The sequence below is a fragment of the Malaclemys terrapin genome, chromosome 6 (assembly GCF_027887155.1).
Source record: "Malaclemys terrapin pileata isolate rMalTer1 chromosome 6, rMalTer1.hap1, whole genome shotgun sequence".
Lineage (NCBI taxonomy): Eukaryota > Metazoa > Chordata > Testudines > Emydidae > Malaclemys > Malaclemys terrapin.
The window spans coordinates 93,722,993-93,748,726 of NC_071510.1; the positions used below are offsets into that span (position 1 = coordinate 93,722,993).

General features: G+C 43.3%; 1 protein-coding gene and 1 long non-coding RNA gene across 2 annotated transcripts in view; one reads left to right on the forward strand and one right to left on the reverse strand.

The window, feature by feature from the left end:
• CWC27 (CWC27 spliceosome associated cyclophilin) overlaps positions 1-25,734 on the reverse strand; it is a 226,383-nt gene that overhangs the window by 127,010 nt on the left and 73,639 nt on the right. The gene's annotated exons all lie outside the window — the stretch shown is intronic.
• LOC128839272 (uncharacterized) lies at positions 8,042-9,421 on the forward strand. Its single transcript, XR_008445394.1, has 2 exons — positions 8,042-8,261; positions 9,099-9,421. It is a non-coding gene; the product is annotated as an uncharacterized LOC128839272 (long non-coding RNA).

The window sequence follows — 25,734 nt, forward strand, 5'->3', positions numbered from 1 at the left end:
TAAACAAAACCGGCCCTTGGACCGACCCCTGGGGCATTCCACTTGATACCTGCTGCCAACTAGACATTGAGCCATTGATCACTACCCGTTGAGCCAGATGATCTAGCCAGCTTTCTATCCACCTTATAGTCCATTCATCCAATCCATACTTCTTTAACTTGCTGGCAAGAATACCGTGGGAGACCGTATCAAAGGCTTTGCTAAAGTCAAGGTATATCATGTACACCACTTTCCCCATATCCACAGAGCCAGTTATCTCATCATAGAAGGCAGTCAGGTTGGTCAGGCATGACTTGCCCTTGGGGAATCCATGTTGACTGTTCCTGATCACCTTTCTCTCCTCCAAGTGCTTCAACATGAATTCTTTGGGGACCTGCTCCATGATTTTTCCAGGGACTGAGATGAGACTGACTGGTCTGTAGTTCCCCAGATCTCCTCCTTCCCTTTTTTAAAGATGGTCACTATATGTGAAAACCGAGGCACAACAGCATTGAGTACTTCAGCTTTTTCCACAGCATCCGCCACTAGGCTGCCTCCCGCATCCAGTCCCACCCTTTCCCTGACCTTCTTCTTGTTGCTAACATACCTGTAGAAACCCTTCTTGTTATCCTTCACATCCCTTGCTAGTTGCAACTCCAATCATACTTTGGCCTTCCAGATTACACCCTTGCATCCTTGAGCAATATTTTTATACTCCTCCCTAGTCATCTGTCCAAGTTTCCACTTCTTGTAAGCTTCCTTTTTGAGTTTCAGTTCACCAAAGATTTTTCTGTTAAGCCAAGCTGATCGCCTGCCATATTTGCTATTCTTTCTGCACATCAGGATAGTCTGTTCCTGTGCCCTCAATAAGGCTTCTTTAAAATACAGCCAGCTCTTCTGTACTCCTTTCCTCTTCATATTAGCCGTCCAGAGGATCCTGCTCATCAGTTCCCTGAGCGAGTCAAAATCTGCTTTTCTGAAGTCCAGGCTCCGTATTCTGCTGCTCTCCTTGCAACTGAACTCTACTTCAGCTGTAACTTTGGCAATCTGGCACTCCAGGCTATTGAAGTGGTTTGTACAATGTAGGTGCTGTTTTTGGACTCTTAGCATTCTTCTACTTGATTCCCCCACCATATTCACAGAGTTTGCGGACCTTTGTATAATAGGCAGGGGAGGAGAAAGCATATGGGCTATGAAGACATTGCTAACTAAACAGCCTGCGCTTTGAATGAAGCAACAGAGGGTCCTGTGGCACCTTTAAGACTAACAGAAGTATTGGAGCATAAGCTTTCGTGGGTGAATGCCCACTTTGTCAGACACAAGCAGTTTGAATGTGTGTGGGGGATGGATTCAGTAAGTGCTATCATATAAAGGTGTATTTTGCTACATAGACATTTTGAACTTAGGCTCTGGTTCTATTTGGTATTTTTTTGTTGGCACCATTGCTTAGTGCTGGCATTAGACACTTATCTAATGAATTTAGATCATCAATTTCAACTGTGGTTGATTTGACTGTTAGTGTACTCTCCACTTCCACATTTGGAAACTGCAATTGCATTGGGAAAACTTTTGTGTATTAAAATTAAGTATACTAAATAGACATTTTAAAATAAAGCATTATTTTCTGGTTCACATTCTTTATTGAACTCCAAACCCAAAACAGAAACATAAATATGAGCTAAACAATGTTGGAGGTGTAATACAGAAAATGCTGATTTGTGTAAAACTACAGAACTATGACAAAAATATATAGATACTATTGAAAGAACTGCTGGATCAAGAAAATTGTTCATTGGAACCAAGGATAGTTCTTTTGAGAAGTATTCAAACAAAAGACTTCGCTGTGCTTGAGAAGTAATTTCTCTTGTCCAATTAACTGTATAGAAATAAGCTGTGCCTTGACAGTACATAAATGGATTAAGAAATTTTACAGTGCACCACTGTTGATATGCTGGTTTAAAACCCGCGAAATAATGACAAGACTCTTTAAAAAAAAAAATATTGAATCCTTGGTTAGATATATTAGCATAAAACAGAATTCTGTGCAGCTAGATGCGTCAGGATTCTCTAGGATTTCCTTGTACACACACAGATTTAAAAATTAATCTTTTAAAACAAACTGACTGGTTAGAAATACATAGGAATGAATATATCAGTAAATTTGTGCCTTTTATCCTTTCATTTTTCAGCACCGTTATTCTCTGAGTTTTGTTTTTAGACTGGCCACACTGCTTTATTTTATACCCCTCCATGCACAAATGCATATCACTTCCCTAAATCAAGGGATAAAAAAGCAAAGTGGAGAAGAGCAGCTTTTTTCAAAATGTTGTGACTCTCCTGTGCTCAATATCCAAGACATGAACTTCCTGATAGTATCTATATTTCTTAATAAAATACAGATTGAGTGTCAACAAGGTGATTACTGTGATATGTTCTATACAATGTATAATTATTCTTTCCTTCACCCATGGAACCAAATGATCTCTTGCACATAAAGATGGTTTGTTTCGAAGACAAAGGAATAATTCATTACATTTATAACTAACACTTGCACCTTTTTTCCCCTATAACGCTCACAAGTTGATAAGATCACTAACATTTAGCCAACATTACAGTGATGTGATTTAAACTTTCTCCCACTATATTTAATACGTTGTCCATACATTCAGCAATAAATAACGTGTGCATTACTTACAAATATTAAATGTTTGTGCTAATTCTTTAACAAAGGTAACACTTATTGTATTTTCAAGAAAATAAAGTGACTTTCAAATTTCTTAAGTATTGTATAATGTAATTATGACTAAGAAACCTATTACTACTACACTAGAAATGTGCATATTCCCCTGTTCTAAACAAATTGTTTGTAATTTAGAAACACCTATTTTCTTTGTCACAGGTTAGCCGCTCCTGTTTTCTTTGTCTTTGTCTCTTGTGCTGCTCAGAAAGATGCAGAAAGTTTCTTCTGCAGAAAGATAATATTTTGGGTGGCCATATGGTTCCACGGGTTTTCAAATAGATCAACAATTCAGTCTCTCATCCTTCACTCATTGTGTCTTTCTTTCAATACATATAGGCAATACCTCATCAGAGAATGTCTCAGTCACTACTTCACAAACTAGCAAAATTAGCAATCTGATTCAGACCCAGTTAGAATTATTTTTAATAAATGGAGAAAAATATACAGAAAATAAAATATTTAAAATTGGCTGCATCAGTCAGGTTCATAAAAAGGTCTGGAAATCCTGTAAGAAAGTATGGTTATAGAAAAATGAATGTTAACTGACTCAAAGTGTTGCTCAGACTCATTCCCTTCAGACAGCATTAGCAGTCTTTTTCTGACCACACCTGTCCCTTAGGAGTCTCCAGTGGAGTAATGATGTTATGTTTTTGGTCTCAATTCATACAGGGGGAAAAACGCTCTTTCATCTTCTTGGGGGGGCGAAGCAAAGACACGTGGGAGACACATTTCCAACATACATAGTGAGTTTTCATGAAAATGCATCCTTTCCCAGTAACTTCATTTCTTTGAAATACTCCAAGTTCTTTCCCCCACCCGCATCCTCTGCTGGGTGTTTATGTATTTCATTCAAAATTCCAACACCTGGAAACTGTTTTGTCTGCCTTTTGTCCCAGAATCTTAATTAACAAGCCTCCACTCTTACCCCCTGACCCTGAAAGCCTCGCCACTTCAACTATCCAGCAATTATTGCTTTTTTGTGTGAGGCTTTCGCTGAGTGTTTTCAGTCTTTGCCATAAGGCAGATCTTTTACTACCTTCTAATAGAACAGGATAAAATTGATCATTATAAGTGCAAATAAAATTGTGAACTAATGCAATGAAACAAAGCAAATACTTCTAATAAATTTCTATGAATATTCGTCCAAATTAAAAAAAAAAAAAAAAAAAACACTTGTTCCAGCTGTGTTCGTGCCTCTTTTGTAACTGTTTTCTATTATTAATATAGCCAGCAAGTTTACTGCCAGGAGTGTTCATGGAAACAACAAACTTCATGCGAATATTTACCAAAAGCAAATTTTCTACTTGCAAATTCAGTTACTGGCACTTGGACCCTGATTCTAAAACAGAGAACAGAAAAATATCAATATGTAATCAAAACTATATGTCACACATTATAAATACTTGCACTGAAGTGCTCATGACTGATGTATAACAATTATTAGTTATAAATATTTGAAAAAACAACATTTTGACTAGCAAATAAAAGGAAATTTTAAAAATTCTTCAAAAGATGTGTATGTGAAGTTGCTCTTACCCATGTGCACATACGAGTTTCTGAAAACACACACACTAATAACAAAACATTTACATTAAATGCTAGTAGGACCAAATCCTGGAGCTTACCAAATGTGTAAAGAATCTGTTCAGTCAACAATTAATCCATTGGGTGATTTAGAATCAACACTGACAATAGACAATCTGAACAAGTCCAATCTGATCTTCTGTGACGAAAGCGTGATGGCAAACACATGGATAATAAGAAAGTGTTCATGATATATGAGAGAAAGAGAGAGAGAGAGAATGAATGAATGAATGCTCAGGACTCCAACAGGGAAATAGAAGATTTCTGTTAGAAAGCTAGGGTAAATCTGTCTGGACTTCACACGAAGTTTGTCTGTCTAATAATGAAGGGGAAGCACCTGATAGGAAACTGAATAGGTAGCTTTATTTCTAACATAGTTCACTCAAAAAGAACAGGAGTACTTGTGGCACCTTAGAGACTAACAAATTTATTAGAGCGTAAGCTTTCGTGGGCTACAGCCCACTTCTTCGGAAAAGTAACTATTTCCTGGCAGTTAAATCTATTAGGCTGTGGAATAATCAAGAGAAGTGGTGAAAGCCCCAATAATTAGAAAACTTTTTTTTTCTAGAATGAACAAAATAATAGAAATGTACAGAAGAGAACACTCCCTTCATAGGAAAGATGATAGATTAGATGACCTAACAGATCTCCTCTGTCTTTAGCTGACATGAATCTAATGTCATGCCCTTATTTGTAACTGGAATGATCTCATGTTCCAAGTACTTAGTGGGGTAACAGTAATTGGTATAATTGGTTAACTGAAATAATTGGCATTACTGAAACTTGGTGGGATTATATGGATGATTGGGATGTTAAAAATCTCTTCTTATAACCTGTTTAGGAAGAACACTATGGGTAAAACAAGTAGGGGGGCACTCTATATTAAAGACACTTGTTTTACAGTTGAGAACTGAAAACGGGAGGATCTTGAATACATATTGATCAATGTGCAAACTAAAAAAGCCCAGAAGGCGATACTGGTGGTGGCCAAATTAAACGAATGAACAAGATGAGTTTCCCCGGAAGCAGCTGTATAATGCATGGAAAGAAAAAAATAGTTATGGGGGACTTCAGCTGGGATATGAAGGCTGGAGATCTCATGCAGTGAGTAGTAAAACATTATTAGAGTTTCTAAAAATTATAGATAATTTTCTAGCACAAAAAGTATTGCACCATTGCAACCATTTTGAACCTCATTACGACAGATAAAGATAAATTAATCACTGGACTGGAAGAGGAGGTTACTCACCCTGTGCAGTAACTGACGTTCTTCGAGATGAGTGTCCCTGTGGGTGCTCCACTACAGGTGTTGGTGCGTCCCTGCGCCTTCGCCCGGAGATTTTTGCAGCAGTACTCATAGCGGCCACGCATGCTCAGAATCTGCCCCCCCGCTGTGACTCTAGGGTAATAGAACGCATGCGTGGCCGGTCTCCTCAGTTCCTTCTCTACCACGGAGGCCCCCCAACTCCGAAGTAGAGGGGAGGAGGGTGGGTAGTGGAGCACCCACAGGGACACTCATCTCGAAGAACGTCAGTTACTGCACAGGGTGAGTAACCTCCTCTTCTTCTTCGAAAGATGTCCCTGTGGGTGCTCCACTACAGGTGACTTAAAAGCAGTGTATCTTAAGGAGGTAGGGACTTCGGATCTGGTAGGAACACCGTCGAGAGTACCGCCCTGCCCAAGCGTATGTCAGATAAAGGGCCTTGAATAAGGGCATAGTGTTTAACAAAAGTATGGTCAGATGACCAGGTGGCTGCTTTACAAATGTCAGCCAAGGGGACTTTGCGTAAGAACGCGATGGAGGCAGCCAGAGATCTAGTGGAGTGTGTTCTAATGCCATCTGGAGGTGCAACCCCTTTCATCTGATAGCACAGTCGGATACACTGGGCGATCCAGTTCGAGAGTCTCTGGGTAGAAATAGGCATGCCCTTGGAGCGCTCTGCAACAGAGACAAAAAGTCTAGAGGAGGTTCTAATGGGTTTGGTTCTATCCAAATAGAATGACAAGGCTCTGCGAACATCTAGTGTATGCATTGAGGCTTCAAAGGAGTTTGCATGTGGTTTCGGGAAAAAAGTCGGGAGGTGTATGGGTTCATTAATATGGAATGATGAGTGAACCTTTGGAAGAAATTTGGGATGCAATCTGAGGGTAACCTTGTCTTTAAAAAATATCGTATATGGTGGATGAGCCATGAGAGCTGCTATTTCTCCTGCTCGTCTGGCAGAAGTAATTGCCACTAGAAACGCTGTTTTCATGGAGAGGTGTAAAAGGGAGCACGTGGCTAGGGGTTCGAAGGGTTGCTGAGTTAGGGCAGACAGTACCAGATGAAGGTCCCAGGGGGTGGTCGGTTGTTTAATGTCTGGATATAAGGTTTGTAGGCCCTTGAGGAAACGCTTCGTAGTAGCGTGAGCAAAGACAGACGTATCATCAATTTTGTCGTGGAAAGTCGTAATAGCAGCTAAATGGACCCTGATGGAGCTGAAAGAAAGGCCGGATCGCTTAAGGCCCAAGAGATAGTCCAATATAAACGGAAGAGGTACCGAGGTAGGAGAAAGATGTTTGGCAGAACACCAATGTGTGAATCGTTTCCACTTTTGAAGATAGGTCTTGCGAGTAGCTTGCGTTCTGCTATGTAGGAGCACCTCCTGAACTTGTTCGGAGCAATCTAATTCGCGTTGGGAGAACCACGTAGGAACCAGGCCTTGAGGTGAAGCATGGACAGGTTGGGGTGGAGAAAACGACCGTGCTGCTGAGATAGAAGGTTCGGAATAAGCGGCAGGGAGATTGGTGGTTGGATTGACATTCTGGTGAGGAAGGGAAACCATGGTTGTCTGGGCCACGATGGGGCAATGAGGATCACCTTGGCTCGATCCGTTCGTATTTTTATCAGAACCCTGTTGAGAACTGGTATCGGGGGAAACGCATAGAATAGGTTTCGGTGCCATGAGATCATGAATGCGTCCCCCAGGGAATGTTTGCCCAGTCCTGCTCTGGAGCAGAAATTGAGACATTTCTTGTTCTTTGCAGTTGCAAAGAGGTCTATTGTTGGGTAACCCCAGATGCTGAATACGTTGTGAATGGTTTTCTCGTCTATCTCCCACTCGTGGTCCCATGGGAAGCGTCTGCTCAGTTCGTCCGCTGTGGTGTTCATGATTCCGGGAAGATAAGCAGCTGATACCCGGATGTTGTTCACAATGCACCAATTCCAGAGCTTCATAGCCTCTGTGCACAGCGAATGGGAACGAGCTCCGCCCTGCCTGTTTACGTAAAACATGCAAGCAATGTTGTCCGTCATTATGCGTACGTGATGATGTTTGATTAGTGGCAGGAAGTGACAGCACGCGTTGCGAATGGCTCGAAGTTCTAGTACATTTATGTGCAGGGAGGTCTCGGTTGGTGACCATAGTCCCTGTACTGTGTGATGAGACATATGTGCACCCCACCCTGTCATAGATGCATCGGTGGTCAGAATGCGTGATGGAGCCTGTTGAAGAAACGGGACTCCAGAACAAAGGTTGGAGTGGACGGTCCACCAACGTAGCGAGTCTTTGACTGGAGTAGGCAGGGAGAGAGTCTTGTTTAAAGAATGCATATTCGGTTTGTAAACCGTTGCCAGCCACGCTTGGAAGCACCTCATGTGTAGGCGTGCATTCTGGACGACAAAAGTGCACGAGGCCATGTGACCTAGTAGTTGCAGGCAGTCTCGGGCAGTTACCTGAGGGGTGTTGCGAATAGTTGTGGTCAGTTGTTTTATGGAATTGTAGCGATCGGGTGGGAGCGATGCTAGCCCGGTCCGAGAGTCGAGGTCTGCGCCTATGAACTGAAGGTGCTGGGTGGGGCGTAATGTGGATTTGTCTCTGTTTATTTGTAGGCCGAGAGAAAGAAAGCACTCGACTGTGAGTCGTGTGAACCGGAGCGCCTCGTCGAATGTTGAAGCTTTGAGGAGGCAATCGTCGAGGTACGGAAATATTATTACCCCTTGTCTCCTGAGGTGAGCACTGACTACAGCTAGAAGTTTGGAAAAAGCACGGGGGGCTGTAGATAGTCCGAAGGGGAGTACCCTGTATTGGAAATGTGTGGAACCAAGGGTAAATCGGAGGAAAGGTCTGTGGGCCGGATGTATAGTGACGTGGAAATAGGCATCTTGTAGGTCGAGGGCAGAAAACCAGTCGCCCTGCTCCAGCGCTGGGATTATGTTATTGAGGGTCACCATCTTGAACTTTTGCTTTTTGATGAATCTGTTGAGCCGCCTGAGATCGAGGATTGGTCGCCATCCCCCATTTTTCTTCTCAGTTAAGAAATAATGGGAGTAAAAACCCTTCCCTCTGTGTCGCTCTGGCACGATTTCTACTGCTCCCAGATGAAGGAGATGTTGCACCTCTTGGAGGAGTAGCTGCTCGTGAGAAGGGTCCCTGAAGAGGGACGGGGAGGGTGGGTGGGTGGGAGGTAAGGAGAGGAAGGGGATGACGTATCCAATTGTAACTACCTCTAAGACCCACTTGTCGGAGGTAATCTTCCTCCATTGTTGGAAAAAAGGTCGTAGGCGGTGTCCAAAGATTGGTGTGCCGGCTGAAGTGAGGGCATTGCTTTCTAAACCCTCGACCAAGTTTTCAAATCTGCCTATTAGCTGGTGGGGGTTGAGGCGCCCCTGTAGAGTTTGGGCGACGTCGCTGGAATCTTGGTCGTGGACGTTGCGGCTGTTGCTGTTCCTGCGGTCTATGGGAAGGTTGTGTAAATGCGGGATAACGTGGCCGGTGGTATGGTTGGTATCGATATTGTCGTCTTCTTGCCGTAGGTGTCTGGAGACCTAAAGACCGGAGGGTTGTTCTGGAGTCTTTCATTGAATGAAGCACTTCATTCGTGTTAGCAGCAAAGAGTTTGTCACCGTCGAAGGGAAGATCTTCAATTGTGTTCTGAACTTCGCGAGGAAAAAAGGAAGAGGAGAGCCATGAGCCCCATCGCATGACTATCGCTGTAGCGGTAGATCTTGCCGCTGTGTTGGCTACATCGAGGGCTGCTTGGAGAGCGGTGCGTGAAATGGCTTGGCCCTCAGAAACTATAGCTCTGAACTGTTGTTTTCTTTGTTCTGGAATGTCATCAATAAAGTCCATTAACTTATTATAGTTTTTATGGTCGTATTTTGCCAGGACTGCAGTATAATTAGCTATGCGAAATTGGAGGGTGGAGGATGCATAGACCTTGCGACCAAACAGGTCCAGTCGTTTGCTATCCTTGTTAGGTGGGGCAGAACGAGAATACTGTTGTCTGGCCCTCTGGTTCGCAGCGTCCACTACCAATGAGTTTGGTGCTGGGTGGGTAAAAAGGAATTCAGAGTCCTTTGGAGAAATAAAATACTTCTTGTCCGCTTGCTTGCAGGTAGGTAGGCTTGTCGCTGGAGTCTGCCAGATGGACTTAGCGGGTTCTAAAAGGGCTGCGTTAATTGGAAGTGCCACTCTGGAGGAAGAAGGGGGCTGTAGGATGTTCGTTAGCTCATGCTGTTGTTCGGGAACCACTTCCAAGTTAATGTTCAGGTCACTAGCAACTCTCTTAAAGAGGTCTTGGAATTTTGTATATTCATCAGAGGGAGTGGGAGGAAGGGGAAGTAATGCTTCCTCCGGTGCTAACTCCGGATCTGTTGGACCAGGAGAAGGGCTAGGTTTATCCTGGGAACGTGGCTGTGTTGCCAGGCGTCTCGTGTCACTAGCATATGCATTAGGAGACGGCACTGGATCAGTGTTGCGCCTGGTCGAATGGCCACGGGGCATGTGTTCCCGAGGGTATGATGTCCATGGTGTCCAGTATTGCCATGGTGGCGGGTAGGGCATAGGTGGTGCCATCCAGGGGTTCATCCCCCAAGGGGCAGGGTCCTGAGAGTGGGATGAGGTAGTATTTCCATAGCCATTATTGCTCTGGGTCCGGGGCTGGGAGTCATGATATGGGGAAAAAACTCCCTGTGGATCTGCTTCCTCCTCACTGGAGGAAAACTGCTCAGATCCTGACTCAGGCATCGAAACAGAATATGCATTCATGAGCGGAGACTGCAAGGTAGGTGATACTAGCAGATCAGCTGTCTGGGTAAAATGAGTGAAAGCAGCTCCTGCGGGAGATGAAAGCTGAGCCGACAGAGGCTGCTGCACAAGAGCATTCCTGCGATCGGGGCTTCTGGCTGTGATCTGTGTGTCAGAATGCCCCGCAGGCGTCGGTGCCGCGGTCGGTGCCGGGCGAGAAATGTCGGGCTGCCTCGGGTGAGGCGTGCTGTAGAATGTCGGCACCGTCTCATTCGCGGTGCCGAACGGTGCCGTCCCTGAGGCAGGCAACTGGAAGCCTGATGCCTCGGCACCGGAGCTTCTCGGCGGCGCTGAAGCCTCAGGCGGCTTTTGCGCTGTTCCGGAGGAGCCTGGCTCGTGAAAATTGCTGAGGCGAGGAATCACAGGCAGAGAGATCGTTGATCTGCCTGGAGAAACTTTATGCCTCATAGTCTTGCTCGGTGAGGAAAGGTGCCCCTTTTTCGTAGACTTCTTGAGCTTTTTTGAGGGGGGGGGCTGTGTCGGGTAGCGGAGCCGGCTTCAATGCCTGGGTCTGAAACTGACCCGATAGATTTTTGAAGCAGGAGCAGTTTGAGTTTAAGCTCCCTGTCTTTCCGTGCCCTGGAGCTGAGTTTACAGCAGTGGGCACATTTTTGGGGAATGTGAGCTTCCCCCAAACATTTTATACACTTTGAGTGCCCGTCCGATGACGGGATAGCTTCCTTACAAATAGCACAGCGCTTGAAACCGGTGGAGCCCGGCATAGCCGCGGCTGACAGGAATTTTTTTTTTTTTTTTTTTTTTTTTTTTTTAAGATAAACTGGGTAAGTAACTATTTTAACAGAGAAAACTGACAGAAAAAACTGGTTTCTAAAGGATAATTAAGGCAATAGTGAAGGATTCTCTAATGAGTCTGCTGAGCTCCGTCTCAGGCCGGGGACGGTTGAGAAGGAACTGAGGAGACCGGCCACGCATGCGTTCTATTACCCTAGAGTCACAGCGGGGGGGCAGATTCTGAGCATGCGTGGCCGCTATGAGTACTGCTGCAAAAATCTCCGGGCGAAGGCGCAGGGACGCACCAACACCTGTAGTGGAGCACCCACAGGGACATCTCTCGAAGAAGAAGTTGGTGGTCATCTAGAGACCAGTGATCATGACCTGATTACATTCAATATGGGCACACAGAGAAGGGAGATAACATTTTTAATAATGATGCAGAAAAGGCAGAAGTGTTCAATAAATATTTCTGCTCTGTATTTGAAAAGAAGCAGGAAGATGTACTCTTGTTATATGAGGATGATTAAGTATTTTCCAGTCCATTAGTAACCAAGGAGAATGTTCAACAACATCTACTAGAGAGAAACATTTTTTTAATCAGCAGGCTCAGATAACTTGCACACAAGAGTCATTAAAGGGCTGGCTGAGGACATCTGTGCCCTACTGATGTTCACTTTTACTAAATCTTGAAGTATCAGAAAACTGGATGAGTGCTAATGTTGCACTAATATTAAACAGGACATGCAATATAACCTGGGTAACTCTTGACAGGTTAGCTTGACATCAACTCTAGGCAAAATACTGGAAAAAGCTGATATAGGATTCAATTAATAAAGAATTAAAGGATAGGAATGCCAGTCAACATGATTTTTATGGAAAACAGGTCTTGTCAAACAAACCTGATTAATTCTTTGATGAGATTAAAAGTTTGGTTGATAAGGTAACTAGGTTAGATGTAATATACTTACACTTGTGTAAGGTATTTGATTTACTGCATGACGATTAAAAAATTGGAACTATACAATCTCAGCAAAGTACTTCATCATCATGTCATAGAAGCACATTTTTCAGCTTCTTCCCAAATACAGAATCGAAATACTTATTGAACACTTTTGCCTTTTCTGAATCATTATTAATAGGATTTTCTGTTTAGTTAAATGGATTAAGAACTGGCACACTGACAGATCACAAGTAGTAGTCATCCATGGGGAATCATCACTGAATGGGGGATGTTTCTAGTGGGGGTTCTGGTGAGAAAGGTACTAGGTCTGACACTATTCAACATTTCCATAAATTACCTGGAAGTAAATACAAATCACTGTTGATGAAATCTGTGATGATGCAAACATTGACAGAACAGTAGATAATGCTGAGGACAGTGCAGTCAAAGATAGCTACTGGACCACTAGATAAGCTTGGCCCATTCAAACAAAATGCATTTTAATACAGCCCAATGCAAAGTTATACATTTAGGTACAAGGAATGCAGGCTGTACCTACAAGCAGAAGGACTGTATGCTGGATGCTTGGATGAAAATTCAGGGGAGTAGGGAGCTGAAGAGGTGATTTTACCACTGTATGTGGCATTGGTTAGATTAGTACTGGAATATTGTATCCAGATCTGGTGCCATGTTAAAAATAAATAAATAACGAAGGGTGTGGAAAAGAACCACAAAAATGTTTTGAGAGCTGGAGAAAATGCTTCAACAGTGAGAGACTTAAAAAACTTCATCTGTTTAGCTCATAATAAAAAGAGGATGGGGAAGCAACCTGATAATAGCATGAAAGTATCTTCACAGGAAGAAAATATTTAGCTCTTTAACCTAGCAGAGGAAAGCATAACAAGAACCAACGTCTGGAAGCAGATGCCAGACAAATTCAAATTACAAAATAGGAATGAACCACCAAGGAAAATGGTGGATTCTTCATCTCTTGATTTCTTCAGATCAAGACTGGATGCTTTTATGGAAGATATGCTGTGACGCATGACAAGAAAGCATCCTGCAGGATAAATGACCGAAATTCAACCCTTAAAGACATATTGGTAGATAATGTTTGTGGTTGTGTGTGTTTACATATATATTGGTTGCACAGTTGCCAACATTCATGCAGTAAATAAGCAGCCCGACTTTCACAATAAGCCAAAAATCAAGCTAATCCCATTTCAAAACAAGGCCTAATCAAACCAATCCCTAAGAACCCCAACACTCTATGTGACTAGATCCCCCCGGCATGCAGTTTGGGACTGTGGTAGGCCCACTGTACACCCCTGACTTTCTCCCCTTCTCGCCCCTGCTTGCACCCCTTGCCCCTTTATGCAGGGGAAGCTTAAGCCCAAGATTGAGATCTCCAGTCTTGACTGGATCTCCCTGAATATGAACTTTGGACTATAACCTATGAACTTATTCTGACAGAACGCTTTGCAACTACGAAGTTTACCACCTCTACTATGAACCTATATTCATGTCTGTATGTACACAGAACTTTTAACCAGTTCTCTCTCTCTCTCTTCTTTTTAAGTAAATTTTAGTTTAGTTAAGAATAATTGGTTGTAAGCGTGTATTTGGTTAAAATCTGGAATATTCATTAACCTGGGAGGTTTATATGATGAGTAAGATTTTCAGTAATTCTCATCATCTTTGTCTTGGGTGTCTGGGTGGAGGCCTAAGGCTGGAGGCCTAACCCCTGGGGGTTCACGAAATGTTACAGGGGGTTCTCGGGGAAAAATTCCCTAATGGCGGACAGAGCTGTTCCTAGGGACCCCGGATAGCACGGGGTCAGCAGCCTGGAGCCTCTGGACTTCCAAGAGCTAAGCAGATCAAAGCAAGCATATCTATCATACTGAGGAGATTTAAACTTCAAGATTCCTTATAAGAAATGGAAAGGGAGGTGGATATTTTTTGCTGTTTTTAAAATTAAATAGGCAGCTAGTATTGTTTTTAAAATTATTATGAAGAACAAGTTTAAGCTTTGTTGTAATGTGCATTGTTTGCCTGGACTACTCAAGACCTGAATGCTTATGTAGGAGGAACTCTTTGAGTTGGCTTCTTAAATACCTTCATGCTGTTTCAAATCTGATACTCCTTGATGAAACATAGGAGCCTTGTCTCATAACAGGCTTATTCAAAGTGATACAAGCTACGGAAGTGAGATCTTGGAAGAGTGTTGCCGTTTTCATAATGTAATAAAAATAATGTAATTATAAATAATAATAAATAGTGTGTAATAAGCATGTCATAAAAACAAATGTTATATTTCCAAGATCACTGCTTTTATAATTTATACTCAGGTAAAGGAGAAAATCCCTGGAAATATTCATTTTTAGGAGGGGGTTCGTGAGATTTGACATTTTAGTGAAAGGGGTTCACAGGTTGTTAAAGTTTGGGAACCACTGCTTTAAGGGAACTGTGTTGTTGGCTTCTGGGTAACCAGCGAGGTATTAATAGAAGCTATTTTGTGCTGGCTTGGTAAATTTAAGTATTGGAATATCCACCAGCTTTAGGGATTGTCTGCCCCATTCTTTGCAGTTCACCCTAATTGAGTGACCTCAGTTGGCTCCCCTAGGAGTCTGGTCACATATGCATTAGTCAAGCACAACATATTGGGCTCAATACAGGATTAATTGGGTGAAATTTAAGGACCAGTGATACACAGGAGGTCAGACTAGATGGATCATCCCTTCTGGCCTAACACACTATGAATCTATCAACCAATCTATGACCAAAAAAAACATGCAATTTTTTTCTATTTCTTATTTACATGATGGAAAAATGTAAAGGTTCATGTTTCCACAATGCAAAACAAAATATATAAACTGTTTGCCAAACATTCAAGAATCTACAGAGCCCAAATGCAGGAGAGATCCACAGACAGGCCAAATTTAATTTATGCTCCCTTTTGTAAAAAGAAGGGAAGGTTTTTGGCCAAATTTCTGCTGCACGCCGTTCCTATTGCACTGTTTTGGTTGCATGGAATCTGGTTCTATGTACTTTGTTTTGGAATTATCAGGAAGCATAGCCAACTCCTATGCCAACATCTTCCACAATTCCCAGAACAAATTTAGGAAGGTGCAACTGAAGGATAGCAAGAGCCTTTGGTAACTGCTGTCAGATGGGGCACATTACAGAAGCACACCGGCTGCTCTAATCTGTGCTAGGACTGGTGTCAAGCAGAGAAACAAGGAGCCAAAACTGGCTCCCAGACATCCCACCCCAATGCCTAGAGTGGAAACTTGATGAAGCCCTTTATCTACAATTGTTTGTAAATGTAATGTTAATTGTTAAGTGAAATGGGAAGATTTCACTTACAAGATGATTTATAGTGGCCTACCAAATTCACAGCCATGAAAAATGGGTCATGGACCGTGAAATCTGTCTCCCTCCGTGAAATCTGTTCCTTTGTGTGCTCTTACCCTATACCATACAGATTTAACCCTGGGGGCGGGGGGGGGGGGGGGGGGGAAAGAAGACCAGCGTTTCTCAAATTGGGGGTCCTGACCCAAAAGAGAGTTGTGAGGGGAGTCACAAGGTTATTTTGGAGGGGTTGTGGTACTGCCACCCTTATTTCTACGCTGCCTTCAGAGCTGGGTGGCTGGAGAGTGGCGGTTATCATACCATGCCATCCTTACTTCCTCGCTGCTGCTGGCAGCGGCGCTGCCTTCAGAGCTGGGCTCCTGGCCAGCAGCTGCTGGTCTCCAGCTGCCCAGCTCTGAAGGCAGCGCTGCTGCCAGCAGCGGTGCAGAAGGGTAGCAGTATTGCAACCCCGTCTACAATAGCTTTGCGGCCCCTCCCCCCAAACTCATTTTTGGGTTAAAACCCCTACAATTACAACACTAACATTTCAGATTTAAATAGCTGAAATCATGAAATTTATTATTTTTATAACCCTATGACCGTGAAATTGACCAAAATGGACCGTGAATTTGGTATGGCCCTAATGATCTACATGTAAATTGTGTGCAAGTGAGTTACAGATTTACTATGAGAAAGCAGTGACAACCATATTAATGAAGAGAAAAGAGGATCCTTTAAATCTCTCATCTATATTGTCTTCAAGATTTCCCTCATTGAAAAGACCTGAAGCATTTGAAAGCAGAAATATCCCTGTATCCAATGGTCATTCAGGTTGAAGAGCTATGATAGGCTTAGTGAACAAATGAAAATGGCAATTTTGGGAAGTCCACAGAATTAAGGCAACTAACTTCAGTTACATCCTGAATGGATGGTAAGGATGAGTAGAAAATCTGGTTGCTGTTTTTCCACTAAGATGTTTCCCTTATTAATATCAGCAATAAGGCCTCCTGATGTCAACAGAGATGTCTAAACTAGGATTGGAGGAGAAGCTGGGGTTGTATTCTGGTTTTGCAAACCTACAGGCAACCTTAAAAAGTTACCTATTAAGCAGGCATATAAGGATGGGTATTGAAGTGCTTCCAAGAAGCAGTAAGATACAGGATTGATTCAGAGACGTGTGTACAGCCAGAGACATGAAGAGAGAAGCAAAAGAATAAAAGTTAGCTATGTGGACACCTTAAGGTAAAAGACAATGCAGCAAGCTGCAGCACTGTTTATGCAACCTATTGTGAATAACTGCTCTTGCACAAAAGTCCCATCTCCTCATATTTTTCCAGATACTTCATCCCATGGAGGGACTAGCTTCCACAAGACACAGACAATGAGTACACTGCAGCCTATGTTGACATAACTTATGTCACTCAACGGTGTGAATAAATCACCTCCGAGCGACATAATTTACACCAACATAAGCACTCAGCTTTGCCTGCTGACATAATTTCTGCCGTTCATGGAGATGGTTTTGTTATGTTGATGGGAGAGCTTTCTCCCAGTAGCGTAAAGCATCGTCACCAGACACGCAGCAATGGTGCACCTAAGAGTTTCTTGGCAGTAGGCCTATAACTATAGAATTCACCTCCCCACAGGATCTCAGAATTATACAAAGCTAACACTCTTCAGAGCAAAATGTAAAACTCGCATTTTTGATTTTGCTTTCAGACATTGTAATGAATGAAATAAAATAAATCAAGCCCTGTCCTTTCACAGAGAGAGGAGCAGTACTAAGGAAGAATCAGCCTATATTACACATTTTTATAGGATATTTTCTGAGATATCAGACTATCTGTGTTTATACAGCAACTACCACAGTCGGGTCCTGGTCCATGACTGGAGTTACTAGGCACTATGACAATACAAATAATAAATAAATGTAATATTGGTTCTGTATGACTATACACCTATAATAAATGTTAAAGTGACAGAACAAGGTAAACAGAAGTCTAATATAATGAAGAGAAAAGACAAATGAGCTTTAGGATGCTATGGAAGTAGAAAGACAAATGCAGTCTCCCTCTGGGAAAGCTGAATGTCAATGGCATCATTGTCTCAGTCAGACAGCTAAATCAAGAACCAGAAAACCTAATATGTGACATATTACTTCTTGAACAAAGTTTTACAATGAAACCACAAAACTCAATTTGCCTACCCAGATATGCAAAATACAGTTTTGTTATGATTAATCATTCATAGGCTGAAACACAGTTTCTGGCTTTACTTATCTGGCTTTGTTTCTGTTTTCAAAAATGGAGCTAGATAATTTCAGACAGAGGTTTCCACAGCACTGGAGATTTTCAGGAGCAAATAGATATTAAGAAAAGTATTTTATACATACATGTAAGTGACCTCTATTCAAGGAAAATCTGCAATACAAAGTTAGCCTGCATACTATTTTTTTGTATTTTGAAAACCATCCCTTTATTCAAAATGCATTAGGCTTCAAATTATAAGGCACTGCGCATGTATGTAGACAAGTGGGAAAAAGGGAGGCATTTAAGGTAAAAACAGATCAAATTTCTAAACCATATTTAATCCAGAACAGTCTTAATTTATGTTCCTAAAGTTATTTGAAAACCTTAGTCCCAGCCAAACACAGAAACCACAAAACCCCACAAGATGACTGTTTTTGATATTTTAATTTGTAATCTTTTCAATACACAACAGAAAGTATAATTTATTCAAACTGATTTGAGTGTTTATAATCAATAGTAGTGAATAAGGGCACTTTTACTGGCGCTTTAAGACAAAATCACAGACTGGTTGAAAAGGGTAAAAGTTCTAGAAACACAGTAAAATTAAGTGTCATAGCATTGTTTGGTGCACCAATAGTCCAGGTATTTATTCAAAGCTGGGAAATAATTACCATAAATAAACTGATCTTTCTGAACAACCATATGCTTCTTTTTTTTTTTTTAAACAATACCGTGGAAGTGGAAGTAGAGCTATCTCTAGAGGAATTAAATTTCTCACTGAGAATTCACATGCCTGGTCCCATGTGTTACTTGCCTGAGCTCCTGTTCTCCACTAGCTTCCCATGCAGCTCAGGGCTTAACTTGGCAGCTCTGATGGTTCTCACTGAAACTGGTTCAAACTGTTTACCATCACACCCACCCACCCACACACTAAAAGCCCAGAATGTCAAGTCATGGATATTTTTAAAAAACATGAAAAATCACGGAATCCATAACTCTTGTGACAGTCATGACAAAAATGCAGTTTTAGTAATGGGATGCCAAAAGGTTCATGTAACCCTAGACTTTTGTGAAGGGTGAGTTGGAGGGCATAATATGGCTCATTCTGCATCCTGGAAATTTTCCCTGTTTTATTAGCTACAATTGTTTAAAGACGTGAAAATGACTGGACATTGAGTGCATACAAAGCCCATTTTATAATTTGTTTTGCAATTTTTTTGAAGGGTTAAGGGGAAAAATCAGCGTATATACCCTCTTGCTACAAAAATTAAAGCCATATAATATTTAAAATCTGTGATAGTAAGAGTTTAATGCATACTAGATCACTCTGCATACAGGGTAATGTTAGCTCCCAACTAACAAACTGATACAGACAGGGCCGGCTCTAGGGACCAGCAAAGTAAGCAGTTGTTTGGAGCGGCAAATTTGCAGGTGCGCAAGAATCCAGCATGGTAGCTGAGAACCAACAGGGGCTCCTGGGAGCTGTAGTTCCTTGGTTAGCTCCCTGCCTATAGAGCCAGCCTGGAGCAGGGAAAGAACTACATTTCCCAGCATTCCCTTGGCCGCAATTAACAGGAAAGGGAGGGGGAAGGAGTGTGGAACTGAAACCTCATGCTGCAGCTTGCTGTGACTGATAGGGACAGAGCCAGCTCTAGGTTTTTTGCTGCCTCCCGCACCCCTGTGTTGCCCCAGCCCTGGGCTCCCTCGCCCCAGCTCTGGCCCCCACCTGCACCCCCCTGCTACCCCAGCCCTGGGCTCTTCCCCCACCCGCATCTACTGCCACCCAGCCCTGGGCTCTTCTTCCCACACCCCCTGCAATCCCAGCTCTGGCCCCCACCTGCACTCCCCTGCTGCCCCAGCCCTGGGCTCTCCCCCCCCCCGACCCCACACCCACTGCCGCCCCGGCTCTGGCCCCCACCTGCACCCCCTGCCGCCCCAGCCCTGGGCTCTTCTCCCCCCCACACACACCCGCACCCCCTGCCGCCCCAGCTCTGGCCCCCACCTGCACCTCCTGCTGCCCCAGCCCTGGGTTCTCACCCAAAGAAAGAACTGGGTGGACTAAATGGACAGTGCCCCTCTCTATCTGAAGCCTAGCAAGGGAGATCCCACTAGAATTTAAAATGAAAAGTAAGGGAGGGGAAGGAAGACAGTAATATTGCATTGGCAAATTCCCCATAGAAACAAAGAATGGAACAAAAGAATAATAAAGGCATCTCAACTTTTCCTCATTTATGTAGGAAAGTCTTATAATATGCATCCAGATATCCTTCAATCACACAAGCTGAAAATTGTTCTTTACTGCAGTTCTGTAACCATATGGGAACCAATCCTGTCTGTGTTCTATGCACATCCAAAATTCCTGCTGAATGACCCGCCCTGGGAGCGAGTTACCAGTGACCCAGGGCTGGGGCAGCAGGAGGGTGCAGTTGGGGGGAGGAAGGGGGGGAGAGAGAGTGAGCCTAGGGCTGGCGGGGGGAGGGGCGGGGGGGGCAGCCAAAAAATTTTTTGCTTGAGGCAGCAAAAAACCTAGAGCCAGCCCTGGATACAGAAAAAAATTCAATATATTTTTGACATCAACTCCCATAAACGGGTAAGTTCTGGAAGAGCAAACCAGTTTGAGAAAGTAAAAAAATAGTTACAAAACTCATCTAAAAATGAAATAAAAAACAATCAGTGTGATAAACAAACCATGTATAAATGAAAATAAGTGGTATAGGGACGTGCTGGCCACCACTTCCCAGAGCTCCCATTGGCTGGGAACGGTGAACCGGGGCCACTGGGAGCTGTGGGGGCTGTGCCTGCGGACAGTCAATGTAAACAAAATGTCTCGCGGCCCACCAGCGGATTACCCTGATGGTCCGCGTGCCGAAGGTTGCCAGCCCGACTTACAACATTGACACATTGCTTAATGGACCATCTCCCTACCACTGCAACTGTGTGGACTAACCTTTTATTCCTTCACAATTACACAATATTTCTGTTGGTAACTAAAGCAATTGCTTTCATTGAAAAGTAACGTTAGGAAAGTACATAATTTTTATTTTTACCTGTTAATACAGTTTGGCAGCTGGAGAGAAGGAGAACCAGTGACCAGCTAATGCCCCATAAACTACATATTGAGAACTGCTGGTATATATAGTCACTTTTTTACAAAGAGTTTCTAATAAGATCTTGCTTTCATTGAGTAATCTGGGCAGGAGTATACTTTTCATATCTTAAAGTCACACTGTAGGTCTGAAGAGAGCTAGCAGTGGGTGGTTTACAGTGTCCTCCAGTTTTTGTTTCTGTTTCACCTATATGAACCTGTATTCAGAGGATGCAGCTTTTGGCAAAAGCATGGAAAAAACAAGAGTAAGAATAACTATGTGCAGCTAGCACCATTTTTTTCCTTATATTGACATAGCTACAGTATACTACCAGTCAATGCATTAAAAGAAATTAACTATATTGCCATCTTGATTTTAATGGTGGAAACTATCAGTTTAATTTCCAAAACCACATTTCTTCTCCATTTCAATAACACATGAATGACTACTGATATGACTAGTGGGAAACCCATTTTGTTGACATTTAGAATCATGCAAATGGTGAGAAATAGGTTTTTTGGCTGTTCACATGAATGAATATTGACATGAAACATTTCCTGGCAGCTTGATGAGGAAAAAAGGAAGAGGAGACTGTAGGAAGAGACCTTGAGACATTTCACAGTATAATAAAATATATTTACTTATGAACCACAGAGGCTGAAAGTAACACTCTTGTCCAACAACAATAATGCTTCATAACTTCATCTATGTATCCATTTTGAAAACTTTTTTTCTTTCCATTCCAGTTATAAGGCCTCAAACTACACAGACATTTTACCAAAATTAAACATAAGTAACACACATTAATCTAATTAGTTCATACATTCTAAAATGGAACAGAATTCTCCTGCTCTCTCTCTCTCTCTCTCAATATGAAGTGGAGTATAAATTTGATTGCCCTTTGTCCTGAGGTTCTATTGTCCCTAGCTCTAGGAAGTGCAAGATGCCCTTTAGAATGACTTAGTATTTCTCATCATCTCTCAAACTTGCAGAGAGGATAAAAAGGTGTTTTTGCCAACACCATGGAGCTCAGGGCTTTATTCACCATATTTATTAGTTAGAAATTTTTTTTGAGTAATAATTTGAATTTATCCCAATTCTGGTGCTCAATGTTTTTTTTGGTTGTTTAATCAAGATACTGTGGCTCTAGCTCAGTGGCTCTTAACTTCCCAGATTACTGTACCCCTTTCAGAAGTCTGATTTGTCTTGCATTCCCCAAAGTTTCACCTCTCTGAAAAACTACTTGCTTACAAAATCAGACATAAAAATACAAACGTGGCACAGCACACTATTACTGAAAAATTGCTTCCTTTCTCCTTTATATCATACAATTATAAAATAAATCAGCTGGAATATAAATATTGCATTTACATTTCGGTGCATAGAATATAGAGTCATTATATAAATAAGTCATTGTCTGTATGAAATTTTAGTTTGTACTCACTTCGCTAGTGCTTTTTATGTAGCCTGTTGTAAAACTGGGCAAATATCTAGATGAGTTGATGTAAATATCTAGACGTGTTGATATATCCCCGGAAGACCTCCGTGTACCCTCAGAAGTACACATACCCCTGGTTGAGAAACACTGCTCTAGCTAAGCACAACTGCCAGTGAAGCTTCTTCAGTGGTTTATAGAGAGAAGTCCATTTTAAGAGTGGCTTTTATCTTTATGTCTGTGGGGTCTTTTGGGAAGAAATTTCCCTCAGCAGGAATTATCACTGCATCAACCTTAAGGAGAAAAAAAGGGGGATTTAGGGGACCATGTAGAAAATCACTGAGCCTTTTTCTTTTGTTGGGAGTTTCCTACTCTTCTCTGACTTCTTTAAAGGAAGAATGAAGAGGAACGACAATTCTATTTTAGATTTGGAGGCAAAGAATTTGCCCTGTGCTTTAGCCTGCTCATCCACTGGCTCTGGATGGATTTTAATGGTGGCCACCACATTCCATGGTTTCAAGTTTGTCCTGGAGAAAGAACATCTCCTGCTTCTCTGAATCAAAATTATCATGATCTGAACCTGAGAGTAAGCTAGAGCTTTTGGAGAATGAAGAGGAACTGGAATGCTTTTTGGCATTTTCCATAAGATTTTTAACCTTTTTGGTTGCCTTTTGCTGCTCGCAGGAAGGATGGCCATCCCTTTCAGAGGCCTGGTCTCTTTTCAGATCTAGTGTTCACTTAGCCCATGGCAGGAAGGTCTATGTCCCTTTGTGTGACGGAGAGAGAATCTACCGACTGCAAGAAACAGTGGCAGTGCACCTCTATCTGCAAAATCTGAGCTGACCTGCTCCACCATTATGGTATAGGAGACAAAGAAAGAGGAGGAACCTGGTAGATATTCTCAATCAGGAGGCAAAGCCTTGCAATTTCAGTCACCTAAGGGAGAGAAAAGGATGGCAGAAAAGATTCTGCACACTGTTGCCCCAAGATCAGCTGTAAAAGTTAAAAGAACGTTTTTAACAGGAGTTCTTATCCACTGTTGTTTGCCTGGTCAAAAGCAGAGAATCAAGAGCAGACTAAGGCCTTGTCTATACTGGCAAGTTTCTGCACAGTAAACCAGCTGTCTGCATTGTAACTCCTAAGCTGTACACACTGCCAAGCCACTTAGTGTGCAGAAACTGCGCAGTTGCAGTGCATTAAAAAAAAAAAAATCACCCCAATAAGAGGCGTACAGCTTTCTGCACCAGGGCTACAGCGCCACAGTGCCAGTGTAGACACCCTGGTCAATTAGAGTGCTGTGATTGGCCTCTGGGAAGTGTCCCACAATGCCTGTTCTCGTATCTCTGGTCTTCGGTTTGAACTCTACTGCCCTCAGGTGACCAACCATCATCCCCATCTCTTAGATTCTTGGGGAATTTTGGAAGTCCCCTTCCTGTTTGCTTGGTGACACATGCAGTGGTCTCAGCACATCTTTCCAGGTGACCATGCCTGCTCCACACACCAGGCAATCCCCCGCTTGGAGCAAGCTGCTGGACCTCAACAGCATTTGGGGAGAGGAGGCTGTCCAGTCCCAGCTGTGCTCCAGCCATAGGAATTTTGATACCTAGGAACAGATTTCATGATGCATGACAGAAAGGGGCCATGACCAGGACACACTGCAGTGCAGGGTCAAAGTGAATTAAATTAAATTAAATTAAATTAATGGAAATATCCGATCTCCTAGAACTGGAAGGGATCTTGAAAGGTCATCGAGTCCAGCCCCCTGCCTTCACTAGCAGGACCAAGTACTGATTTTGCCCCAGATCCCTAAGTGGCCCCCTCAAGCATTGAACTCACAACCCTGGGTTTAGCAGGCCAATGCTCAAACCACTGAGCTATCCCTCTCCCCAGTTCTGAATGACCTGCAGAATGCCTACCACAAGGCGCAGGAAGCAAACTGCTGCTCCGGTGCTGCGCCGACAAGCTGACGTTTCTGCAAAGAGCTGGATGTGATACTCGGTGGCAACCCCACTTCCACTGCAAAGGCCACTGTGGATTCTTGGGTGGCTTGCATGCCAGTCAAAAGTAGACCGACTTAGGAGGAGGAAATCTTGAACAAGGATGTGGAGGGGGACCCAAAGGCAGAGGACGACTCAGAGGTCAGAGATGCATGCAGCAAGGAGCTCTTCTCTACCCAGGAGGAGGCTAGCCAGTCACAGCTGTTGGATCTTGGCAAAGCGCAAGCAGGAGAGGAGGCCCCTGCTAAGTGGCTTTGATTTTGGGAATCGGTGAAGCGAGTTGTTGGGGGCAGGAGGGTTGCAGAAAGCAGGCTGCTGTCTGTATGATGCGCGTACCACCACATGCCTAGTCTGAGTAGCAGAACAGGGTGTTGATTGACTCGCTCACCTCATGGGAATTAGCCTCAGAGATCTCCAGGAAACTCTCACGAAGATACTGGGCAATCTGCTGCCACAGGTTCTTTGGCAGTGCTGCTTTGTTGCTTGCCCCATTAAGGGTAACTTTCCCACGCCACTCTGCTGTCACTTGGGTGTGGGGGACCATTGCTGCACACAGGCAAGCAACATAAGGGCCAGGGCGGAAGCCGCAGTCTTGGAGAAGACCTTTCCTTGATTCCCTGCTCACCCTCAGCAGCGAGATATCTTCCATAATGAACACAGCCTATGGAAAATGTGGAGACAGGAATGATAAGGCCCCCGCTACAGTGCTGGCTCTCCCCAAGAGCCATGTGCCCAGTGTACGGTACAGTCCTGGAACACTGATTTCTCCTGCCCCAGCAGTTATTCAACATTTTGAGGGTCTTGTGGCTCATGTGTGCTTGCCTGGGGTCAGCCAGTTAGTGACCGCTATGTGAACAGTGGCTGTGTTTTAAATCAGTGGTCTGTGTGTTGCAAACAATACTGCTTCTGTAAAATGTTGCATTTTGGCTTTACAGATATGACCTCGGGAGCCCAGCCTACCTCGTTGTTATTGCCAGTTGAACGGTTGTGCAGAATTAGAAAGCGGCCACAAAGAACTAAAGAGGACTTTCTGCATGAGGTCATGATGCATTCCACAGCTGAAAAACAAGAATTGAAGAGTGGCGGGACAGAGAGACGAGGGACCAAAAGGAGAATGCGACGTGCCAGAACGAAGCCACGGAGCACCAAGCGGACACGCTCCAGGCGCTAGTAGCACTGCAAACCGAGCAGCTCCGCGCCCGCCCTCCCCAACAGCCACTGTCACAAAACTCTTTCCCATGCACTGCCCAGACACCGCCAACACACTCTTATCAACCTCCTGGCTCCAGTCTGTACCCGCTGCATTCCACTCCTGCCCAGTCATAGTCCAGCCTTGTGGAATCCCAGTACCCACTGCATTCAACATCCGTCCCTCTGCAGTTCAGCCCTGCTGAAGTACAGTGCCCACTGCAGTCTACTCCAAAGGAGAAGGTTGCATATGATACCTGGACATACACGAATCTTTAACGGTCCCAGGACCCCACCTCCTCCCAGTACCCTCCCTTCCCCCATCCTCCTCAGTGCTGATGTGTTTTTTTGTTTGTCTCTCTCCTCCAGTTGTTGAATTTTA